Here is a 12470-nt window from a genome sequence, read left to right as displayed (position 1 = left end):
TGGCAAGAAAGTTATTAGGTCAGCTTTAGTTCATGTTTCTTAGACTTACTGTAAATGCTGTGGAGCCTCATTTTGCTTTTTATCTGTCAAGGCACATTACATTTGTTGAATGCATTTGAATTCCTTATAACTCCCTGTGGCTTCAGATGATTCAGGTGTTTTCATGAAACTGTTCTACAGTACTGTAATCATTTGTCTCTAAATTGCATTTTGTGTTAATTTACCAATAGATCAAATAATAAGGTTTTTGCATTCACATGTGATTGCTAAAACCCCTGGACTATTCTCATCCTCCTGCTCTCTTTTCAGCCCACTAAATCATGAATTCTCTTTTTCATTGAAATAGCTTTCAAAGGAGGAGTAGGCAGTGCCCCCCATAGCGATATATAGCTTGGTGATTAAAGCAGTTTCTCGAAGAATAGCTGCTGGTTTGAATTCCCTTATGCTATGAAAGGAATTGAACCAACATCTCCTGTTTTCTATTCAAATTCTCTCAACCCTAACTATAGAAAATGTGGGTACTTCTGCTTGCTCTACCACTAAAACTGTCAGTTTAGAAATAAGCTCATTTTTCTGAAAGAGAATTTGTAGGTGCCTCTTTAGGAGAAGATTCTGGGCTGTGGATCCCAAGTAGACAGAAGTCAGGCACCTAAGCCAAGGATTTGCAACATATAGCACCACAGGCCATATCTGTCCCACAGAGCCACTGTATCCGGCCTGCAGGGCCCAAGGGCTTTGCTTGTGCCCAAGCCTGTGCCCTTGCTGAAGCTAAGTGGCAAGGAGCTATACCAGGGCTGGACAACTTCCAGCCAGTGGGGAGCTGCACTAGAGCCCTGCATCTGGAAGCTGCATGCATGCTGCTGCCTACTCCCCATTCCCTCTTCTATTTCCCAGCTGCAGCACAGAAGTGGTAGCAATATGGATCTTGCAGATGCCCAGCCCTGGCACAGCTCTCCACTGGGGGATGGATGCATCCATGCCCTAGCTGACAAGCAGGAGAGTAGGAAGAGTGGTGGCAGTGAAGGCACAGCTCCCAGTTGTCTGGCCCCGGCATGGGCACAAGGAAAGCCCCCTGCTGACATGCCATGGAAGCCATCTGGCTCACATCAGACCAAAGCTGGGCTGTTCCAGCTCACAGCTTTAAAAGGTTACTGGCCACTGACCTAAACTACAAAGAAAATTCCACCCTTCTGTCCTCAGCATTTCCTGTTGGCTAGCTCTAGGTACCTATCTGCTGAACATGCTGACTTGAGGAAGCTCCCTGCTCAGTGAGGCATTTTTGGTTCCCATTTTAGATGCCTCACTTTGCCCTTGTGCCCTTTGCCCTTGTGCCAAAGTCCAGGCAAAGTTTGAGTCCCTCTTTGGGGATCAGGCACCTAGGCCCTTTGTTGGACCTAGGTCTGTAGGACCTTAATCTGTAAAGCATCAGAGTGAGAATATTGTTCCTACTATCTGGGACACTCAACCTACTGTAAAGTGACCTGCATATCTAATGGTACTATGTAGAAGGTAATTTTTGTTAGTAATCATAATAATAAGTAGGTAAGGATTTTGAATCACCAAAGTGGGGTCATAGTACAGAAACAACAAAACTGGAAACTGTCCACTGATGAACTTAGCAAAGTCAATAGATGCCATCAGTAAATGAAACAAAGAAAACAACAACATATTACTCTGTCTCATTATAACATGTTTATGCCACTATAAACTATAAAAGTCACAACACTACTCCTGAGGTAAAAGTGAGGGAGAGAGAGTGGGGAGAGACAGAGTTATCACATAAACATTTTCTACATAGGATACAAATGCATCCTATTATATTATATTATATTATATTATATTATATTATATTATATTATATAGATATCTTTGTAATGTTTTAGGATCTGGATCTCCTCATGGAATCAGTGTTGTATCAAAGATAAACTGCAAACAATTTAACCTTAAAATTAATCTTCTTGGACTCTTATGTATTACTAACTTGCTGGAGTGGGTTTGATAGTGATATCCTCAATCAAAAATAACCCTGAGAAAAATATCAGTGAGTCTGCAGATAATAATATTTATCCAATATAATATCTAGGTAAGGAAAATGACCTGTAGATCTGCTGTCTTCCTGTATCTTCAAATTAACCACTCACTGAGAAAAAGAATTAATTCTAAAAAGCAGTAGGTGCCTGGGTACATGGGGTGCCACAAGAACCTTTGAAGGGTGGCATGACGTATGAGGAGATAGCATGTGAATAGTTGGTAAATGAAGGCTCAAATCTCTGCTTGGCCACTCTGCAAGAAAGTGAGCACTGTATTATGTGTTAATCTTTTAAATAGAGTAGTTCAATTGACAGGTCAATTGTTCAAGATCATGTATTACATTTTTTGTCATATCATTTCTAACAGATAACCTCCACTATTGCTACGATGACAAACTGGTTTGTTTTCTGATGAAAGAACTACATCACTGGTAATTAGATGATTTCTTGGAAGATAAGTATTAATTTCTAATGTATCTTCTAATTTTTTTTTAAATAATATACCATTGATACTCAGAAATCTGAATGATTTTTGCTCTTGTTAGAATAGTGGAGCTCAGCCTGTTGGCCCTGCAGGCCAAATGACTGGGGCAGAGTCAGTCCGCAGGCCAGATCTATTACATAACCTTAATCCAACATGTGCTGGATTGAGCCCTGCTCCTACATATTATATCACACCCGTGACCCTGGCCCCATGTGCCAGGTCACACCCAGCCCAGTCCCTGGCCTGGCCACACACATGGTAGATTGGCCCTGCCCCTGCCCCTTCATGCACTGGATCAGGCTCTTGCTCAGGCCCTGGCCCCAGCCCTGACCCTGCACACTCTAAATCAGACCTGGCTGTGGCCCAGGCCCTGACCCCCACCCCATGTACCAGACTGGGCCCATTATCCCAGCCCCAATCCTGCATGTGTCAGATCAGGCCTACCACTTGGTCCCTGGCCCTGGACGTTCCAGCCATATCCTATGTACAGGGCCATGTTATCTGGCCCATGGGGCTTAGAAATTTGATGGGAAGAGAAACCATGGCAGTGTTACTTGCCACCACCAGCCATCACCACATTTTTGGACTCCTAGGTAGCACCAGAGGCTGAATCACATGATTCCATAAGCCAGATCTGGCCTGTGGGCCAGGGGTGAAGCACCCCTGCATTAGAAGATTTTAATGTAATAAGAGCTATTGATTTAGCCTACAAATATTTTAACTACAGAAGCTGATTCCTTTTGATTTAAGGTTGCAGGAAAAAAAACAGAAATATTAAGATAAAACTCCTTATAAGGAAGCCATTTTTTCCATGTTGAAATTGCATACTGCATTGTACTGTGTGTTTCTGGTGAATGGAGGCACCTTGATTGTGAACGAGGGCTACATTTTAAGATTTCTGACTACTGTAAAAAAGCAATCTGAAATGCTGTCTTCAATAGAACAAAAATGGAGCCTTTCAATGCTTAAGTTCCTTGAATTTCTAAGGACCTAGTAACAGAACGTGTTGTTGCTTCCAGGCCAAACGTCCCTTCTGCTGGAATTCTGAAACATGAGTTCAGCTACCAAATATAGATGAGTGGGGTAAGAATTACATAGTCACGGAAGACAGATGTAACTCACAGGCCACAGTTGCCTCAATGCTTACTGCGGACCAAGCAATCTTTAGTGAATAGCTAAAGCAACTTTCAGCCTTCTTAGACAAAGAAGAAAAGAACAGCCTTATCTGAAATAAATTATATTTGATATTCTTCAAACTGGCCTAACATTCATAAGGTCTGTAATATATTTGTTTGCAAAATTTAATTTATAGTGTTTGGGAGAGGGATAACAGCAAAAGGTTTCAAGAACCTTAATTTTTTTTCTTGCTTGTTTCTACAACATTGACATTTTCCTTAAATTGTTACTCTTTGAAATTGCTTGGTTTTGTTGTTTTTCTCTTAAACAGCAAAATATTGTTTTTCTTTGTGTAGTTTTCCCAAATTTTCAGATGCTTGTATTTGTCCACTTATTATTTTCCTTTTTATTTCAGTGAGGAAATAGGAATATTTTTTTCCCATGCTAACCTATAGTAACGTTCTTGTCCACTGGATGTTTAAATATGATGAAGTATTCTTATTTCTTCTAAAACTATGAAAATGATTGTCCCTGTAGGAATATCACAGATTATAATAGCAGTCTTCTGTGTTAATGCTTAGAATATCTATGATAGTTTATATGAGAAAAAACTGACCCACAGAAATAGTTTGTGCTTAAATAAAGTTGAACAGTCTAAATAACATATACATACATTTTAATTTTTGCTTTTAAAATTATGTAGTACATTGTTCTGTCATTACTCATTAGAAAGATGTGCAAATCAGTGTTATAAATATGCTGTAGTCTAACCAGGAGAAGCCATTATGCCAAAAATAGCATTAGATATTTCTAATTATGATCTTATGTGCTACTTGATATGATTACTGTTATTTTAACTTTACTTAACTGTGATTTAAAGAAGCCAGCTATTCTATAGAACACTGTGGACTCCCTGGAGGAGAGTTACATTAAAATGGAAGTTGAAAATGTCTTCAAATCAAAATTTTCAAACCTGGATACCTAATTTAAAATCTATATCCATATTTAGGCACCAAATAAGTAGCCAGATTTTTCAGAAGTGTTGGTTACTTGTAATTTTTACTGATATGACTTACTTTTGATATCTAGCTGCTTTGTCTCTGTTTAACCAGATCCTCAAATGTGAAGTTTGAGAATTATGATGTTAGGTATATGTAAATCATTCTTCATATATAAATCAGATGCAAAATGATATAAAGGTCAAATAGCTGTACCAAGTCTGCCAGTTTACAGTATTTGTATTTTAATATAAACTTAATATTTGCAGTCATGACAAGGGGCAATGAGCTGAATGCAGCTCTGATTTACATCCCACTGAGGCAACAGAACACCATGTGGTGGCAAACAATATGTAACCTTGAGGATGTGAGCATGAATTGGAAGGAGTCAGAGAATGAACCAGAATAGGCAAAGACATACTTATGAAGCAGAGTGCATTTAAAAACAATGAATTATCCTTCTAGCAAAAGAGCAAATTTATACATTTTTATGCAAGGTTTTAAAAAAATAACTGTCCTAGAGACACAAATGCTACTGATTTAACCCTTGCTACCCTGGCCTATATCCAGGTGCCTTAACAGCTGAGCCTCTGGGCCAGCTGTTAGCCTTGCTCCTCAAGTTCATTTTGTAAAGTGCAAAGATGTATTTGGTTATATATATATATACTTTTTTTGATTTTGTAACAATTCATTGCCATGATTGTTTGATGCAAACAGGAGTGAAGGGAATCTCTTTGATCTAATTGCAGTAAAGACTAAGCCTATGGACTCAGTCTATAAAAACTCTGCTTCATTTTCCAAAATATAAAACACTTTGGTTTCCTTATACTTCCCTTTTATGTGCTTTCTTGTAAGTCATTGGCAGGACATACAGAGAGAGAAGAGATAGCAAGAGGTGCACATACCGGTCCAAGAATTCAAACAATCTATCAGTCAGTTAATGATTACATGCTGGGTTAGCCTCAGTGAGGTAACTAAAAGTAATTTGAGCTTGCACAAGCTGATGTAAAATACATCCGAGTGCATCACATGACTATCAAGCCATCTATCAATTACTGAAAAATGCAATAGGACATACAGTGAAAATGCAAAGCTAAAACAATCTAATTTTAGAAAATTAAACCCTCATGGAAAGAATTACAGTAAAATGATGATAATCAAGGTTATTTTAAAATACTGTTTGCTTACTGATGATGTCAAACCTGTAATTATCATTCTTGGGACCAACTTGTTACCAAAGTAGCATCCAGGAATTTAAAAACATTTGAACACTTGGAGTTTTCTGTGGATCTTTCCACCTAGGAGAAATACAAATTTTCTTCCTCCTGAACAAAACAAGCAGGGAATGAGATCTGCCAGAGAATATCATTCTCCTTAAAAAATGCTGTGGAAAAATTGAGGGGTATATGGAAACTTCTGTACTTTATACAAATACTTTTCTGGTGCTGGGTGGTACATGAAAAATATGAATAATACTCTTCTGGAGTGGTGTACAATATCTACAATGAGTGGTAATCTGATATCCCATTTAGAGAAATTATAAATATTTTGGATCATGCCACTGCAAAAGGCAAGTTCCAACAGGGTTGAAAGAAGGGATAAAAGGTAAACAGCTATAATTATAATAATAGTAACAAATATATAGTTAATCAAAAGAAAAAGCACATAAATTCTAATCAAGAATATTCTAGAGACATCCTAATCTCAGAGATCCAAATATTAATATAGTTGGTTTAAGCCAGCACAGCATTCACTTGTTGTGATTTGGCTTCACAGTATGCTATGAGTTATAATGATATTCTATAGGGAAAGGGATGCAGGTATAAGGATTCTTCAATATTAAGTGCGAAACCTCTCTAGGTTCAGCATATATGTATATACACATACAATCAGCACCTTGTGTGTGATACTTGAATGAATGAAACAAAAAGTCCAGAATTAACTCTTTTTATTTACTGCAACCAATGGATACCAAACAGCAAATGAAAACCATACAAAGAAAACATTAAAGTTCATTATATATATTCTGCCATGCAGAATTTGGACATCACTGCTAGGATTGTATTTTACTAAGTCAGTGGTACACCCAACACGACCACCAGCCACCATCATTTCCCTACTGAGCATGCTCAAAACTTCCCAAGATGGACGTAGTATCTGCCCATCACTCCACAAGGAATATTCAAGTCACACTTTGAACAGTTACCTCTTAGTAGAAGGAGATTACTTCCCTCCTAGTAGAAGCACATCACAGAAGTCAACATGAACCTAAACACACAACTGTGGAATGGGTAAGCATTATCAGGAAGAAATGAATCACTTAGTGGAGAAGCTAAGTTTGCTTAGCAAAAGAGAGCATTTGCAAATTTGAAATCTGGTTTCATGCAGGTAACATAGTTCTGAAATATCTCATTTTTAAGTAAACTCTTGGTTCAGGATCAGGCTTGTTCTAAAATGCAATAAATGATCATGATACTCACAGTTCTTACATTGCTAGGTCTAATTCCCACCCATCCCCTGCAACTCCAGGTTTCATATCCATTTATTTGTAAGTAAACAACGTGCAGTTACATGAAAGGAGCATGTACCTAAGGTGTTTTTGTGTTCACTTTTTTATGGGAAATTTATTCATTTTTCTTCCAGAATGCAAGACAGAAGCTGTGAGCAAACAGTGCCACTATCTTTAATGCTGAAGGAGGCTTACTCTTCAGAGAAAAGATCCCATGAGGGATACTCTGAAAACACATCAGAGGCTTCTTCATCCCATGACTCTTTTTATGATTCCCTATCAGACATGCACGATGGAGAATTTTCAAATGAGCTTTCTGCTTTTCTCAGCCAAGAGGAGATAAATAAGAGCCTTGACCTAGCCCAGGAAGCTATTGCTAATTCTAAGAAGGAGGATCAAAATAAAGAACAGGAGTTCAGTCATTATTTTAACACTTCACTTCCAATCTCATCAGAAAATGCATCTTCTAGGGAGACCAAAGTGCATGAACAAGAAGCTTTGGGGAGGCTTCAAATAAGGAGCCCAATTTCACTATCAATTACACCTCAAACTTTTCAAGAGCAACTGAAACAGCAATCACCCATGTCACCTCGGACAGCAAGCAGTTTTTTTTCTGGGAAGGAAGCAAACATCTCATCCTTGTTACCTGCTAGTCCCAGTTTTATTCGGAGTCTCAAAAATGCACAGAAATGTGGTCCAAGTCTGCAAAAGACAAGTTCAAAGTCCAAATCAGTGCTCCAAGAAGATGCTCCTTTCAAGAGCAAGTTGTGTGACAAGGCTGCCACATTCATTGAAGAACTTTCTTCCATATTTAGAGAAGCAGCAAAGACAAGAGGCAGGAGTCCTGATGGGGACTCCTCTTCCCCAGACAGTGGATACCTGTCACCGAAAAAGAAACAGTCGGCCATGATGAATGCCACAGTGAGCCAGATCCCTGGTGAAACATATGAAAAGAGTAAATCTGAGATAGAGTTATCTGGTGAACATCAAAATGGAGAGCCCTTCCATGAGAAAAAAAATGTCACCCAGCAGAATGAAACTGTCTTACGCCACCAGCTCAGCAATGTAGGGGGTCAGAAGTCTTCAGCTCCTCGATTTATCCAGAAACTCAAAAGCCAGGAAGTTGCTGAAGGAACCAAGGTGCTGCTGTCTTGCCGAGTCGCTGGAAATCCAATACCTCATGTCAGGTAAGCACGTGGTTTTATTACAATCCTCATAAACAACGGTTGTCATCTTCTAACTTTATTTCTAGGAATCAGTATTGCCAGGGACCTACCATTTGCTTAGTACAGTATATAAAATGATCAGATATTCCCATTTCTTTAGATTTGTTGCTATAACCTACACCTGTAGTAATTTCTTTGCCTTCATTTGTATAGTGGAGCACTGGCATGTGCCTCCTCCTGTAAGGGAGCTAGCAGCCTGCATAGCTGTTTGCAGGTGGTGCAAGGAGCTAATGAGAAGCTCACCTGAATGAAAGAAGGCTCAGCCTGGAGCTACAGAAGTTACACACAAACCAGTTTAAGTGGCCAGAAACTGGTTTAAACCTGTAACGGAACAGAATTTCAGTGCACATTAACCACTTTCAAAATGACCAAAACTGGTTTAAGATAAACCTGGTTGGATGTAGTATCAGACTTAACTGATTTAGGTCAAACCAGTTTATGGTTTCTGTCCCAGATCCCTTCCTGGTTCAAGTTAACTCACAGTCTCCCAGCATCCCAGGATGCTTTGCAGCCCTGGGCTACGATGCCTGCTCCACTGGAGCAGGGACTGCCTCACCCCTCTGCTCCTTAGCCTGCTTTCTGCTTGTGTCTGCCAGCCCATAGGGATGGCGGGGAGCAGGGGAACAGACCTCTAGTCCCCCTAGCCGGGGTCTGCACAGCACATGGTAGGAGGGAAAGCCTCTCTGGTGGGGGCTTTTGAGACCCTGGCAGCCCTCTCCCCTCCCAACTGCTGATTGCTTCAGTGGCTGCCACAGGAGGGATCCAGGAGCAGGAGTCCTCTGGCCTGGGTGCACCCCCCCCCCGAACCCCTCCCCACACTTGTCCAAAGTAGATGTGAGACCAGATGCATGGAAAGAGGGGATTTGAACCAGCACAGTGTGCAAACCACCAGACTACAGGTTACAAGTGATCCAGCCCCATCTCCAGCTCTCCCATGTAGTAGTTTTGTCTCACTGAAGCCACGGTCTGGAAAAATACTCGCTTAAAAACATGCTTAATCTAACTAAACTCACCACTGAAAAAGGGTAATTTGTAGACATGTGTAACTGAATCAATCCCCTAGCTCAAACCTGCACATTGAGTTAGTCAGTCTCTCCTGATGAAAAAAGGCTAGTGATGTTGCAGATAAAGAAAGAAAGAATTATTTGGTTTGGGCTGAGTGAGCCCATTTGACTATTTACAAATGACTGATGCATGCAGTCAGGGTAATCATGCATTTTTAAAGATTTTGCATGTATTTCTATAAATTTTTAAAAGGAAAAATACTCCTATGTTAACTTCAGACTGAAGAAAGCAAATTAAAACTTCAGTACCCAAGTTAAATTCTAAGAGTGTCAACCCAAGTATATTTCATTACTAATCACAGAAGTGCTTCATTCACTTTAGTTAATTCTAAGTAAACATGATATAACAATAGGGGGGCTGTTGGCTGATAGCATACTATAGGAAAGTTAGTTGCCAGCAAGATTGCAAAAAGGAGTTTGGGGTGGGGAGTAGAGACTCCCATCTGTTACCCATCTTCTTTGACCTTATCCTGCACAACTATACTAATGCAACCTGTAATGTAAATTGGTAAAGAAACTATTTTATGCATGTGGGAGACCCCAAGTAAGTTTCAAAATTACAAATAATGTTCTGTCAACTGCAATACAGCCACTGCTGTAACTGTATCTAGAGTGGTTTAGATAAGTCCCTTTCTAAATCTAATTCAACTCAGGCAAATTTAAAATATGATGTAGGTTCCACTGTTGGCAAGCAGGGCAAACCCATCACTGGTATCAAAGCTGGCTTGTGAACAGGTTACTAATAAGTCTGGGCTCCCCCTGCTGACTGTTTGGCTGCTTTTCCAGTAGCAGACAAGAAAATAGGAAGATTCATAGATTAACAGCACATCTTTTTTCTGCTTTGTAAACACAGATATTGAAAAAACGCTGCTGTCTAAAAAGTTTAAGCTGAGGCAAAGTTGTTTCTTAACCATTTGATAGTGTTCTTTTCTAAGACGAATGAAAATTATAAGCTATTTTCCCCAGATCATATACACAAGCCATGAGCCTTACCTTTTTTAGTAAAACTAGGTAAGTCAAACAGGCCTTATATCCTGGCCTTTCAAAGTATGGAAAATTAACAAAACACTCACATTGCTAAAAACATTTAAACTGGATATGCTGATATTAGCGAGGCATGCTAATTTACCACTTTCTTTTTGTTGTATGTCAGTCCTGAAACTTTATTGGCATGTTGTCTCTTTAGACCAGTGGTTCCCACCTTTTTTTTCCACACCCTGCTGCTGGGAGCGGAGTGTGGCAGCAGTGGCCCTGGGGCAGGGGAGCTCCCAGCACATGGCGCAGCTCCTCTTTTCTGTGTGGCACCGTCAGTATTGCCCCCACAACCCTCATTTGCGTCATGACCCAGGGTTGAGAACTGCTGCTTTAAACAGACTTATCTGCTTAGGGACTATAGACAAAAATCAAACAACAGGGAGAATTAGGCAGCTTCAAAGAGCAATTCTGAGAGCCTGGATACAGAGTGAGGAGGCTCCAAGAACTAGTGGATAGGAAACACAAAGTACTCTCTGAGCTTAAGCACCTAACTCAGAGCTGCATTTGAGACCCAGAATGCATGCTCATCTTCTAAGGTAAGCAACTCACTGAGCAGGATGTGGAGGGAGGATGAAAGTCAGTCAAGAGAATTTACTCCTTGTAGTGAATACCAAAGACAAAAAAAAATAAAACACTCTGATGAGTAACAGTGAAATATAAAGTGAGGAATTATTATTGTAAATAGAAATATGCCATAACCTTGTTCTTTGGGTAAACCTGATATCTTTTATTAGATCAACTCAAATAGTTGGGCAAACTCTTAGCAAGTTTTCAGGTTTAAATACCCTTCATCAGGCTAAGGAAGCATATGTAGTTGGTATGTGCTTTTCCTAGAAGAGCTCTTCCTGGAAGAGTATATACCAATTGCAGATGCCTCCTCAGCCTGATGAAGGGTATTTAAACCTGAAAACTTGCTAAGAAGAATTTCTCCACCTATTTGAGTTGGTCTAATAAAAGATATCAGATTTACGCAAAGAACTTTGTCTGCCTATGTCCTTAGACCAACACGGCTACAACCCATACCCCCATAACATCATTGGAATTTCTTCAACAGTAGAAAAAGGAACCATCCAGAAAAATATAAGAAACCTTATAGAAGGGGAAATTCCTTGATTTTATATCTGCATTTCCTTGAAAGGCTTCTAACAATATTTTATGTCTAAGTAAAAACTTAGATTGGACAAATTCGTAAATGCCCTCAACAAAAAGGACGGTCAGATCAAAGAAGTTATCTTGAAACACATTTTCACTCCATTGCAACATGCTATTTTTCATAAAAGCATTTCAGAATGGCTGTACTTCCTTAAATTGAATAGCAAATGAGAATAAATTGTCTAAAAAAAAAAAAGCAAGTGTTAAAAGGCAAGGAATGTGGAAAAGTTAGAAGCCAGCATCTTTTTAATCAAGCCAGACATATTATTAAAAATTAGCAATCAAATTGTAGAGTGGGGTTGTCCAAGTTTTAAGTGGCTAGGGGCCACAAGGTAGTGTTGGCTGTGCCATGAGGGCACCCTTTCTACCATACCACACTGCACTGCCACCATCAGTTCCCCAGCTTTGCAGGTATTGCTGTGGCACACTACCCACTGGCACAAGGGAAAGAAGCAAAAGCCAGAGGAGGGAGGAGAAACCCAGACACCTCAACTACTGCTGTAGCTTGAGCAAGAGTGGGGGCAGTGGCTGGGTGGGAACCCAGAGGCTTCAAATTAACCCTTTGCCAGGCACATGCAGCATGCAGACTATAAGCTGGACAGCCCCATTGCAGGCAATGCAAGTGTACTGTAAATTAAATGCATTATATTCCTTATTCATATTTTTATTTTTCCACTTTATAGAACAGAAGTATAAGCACCTGACCTAAATGATTGGAACACAGCCTCTAGTTATATCATAGCAATGGGTCATTGTTATTATTTTGTCTGTCAGAAGAGAGAGGCAGTATTCTTGTTTTACAGTGCCCCTGGCTGCAGAAATGTGCAAGTAAAACACAGCATTGGGAAGATGTGTC

The sequence above is a fragment of the Alligator mississippiensis genome, chromosome 2 (assembly GCF_030867095.1).
Source record: "Alligator mississippiensis isolate rAllMis1 chromosome 2, rAllMis1, whole genome shotgun sequence".
Classification (NCBI taxonomy): domain Eukaryota; kingdom Metazoa; phylum Chordata; order Crocodylia; family Alligatoridae; genus Alligator; species Alligator mississippiensis.
The sequence above is the reverse complement of the archived record's forward strand: the minus strand, read 5'-3'. Positions refer to the sequence as shown.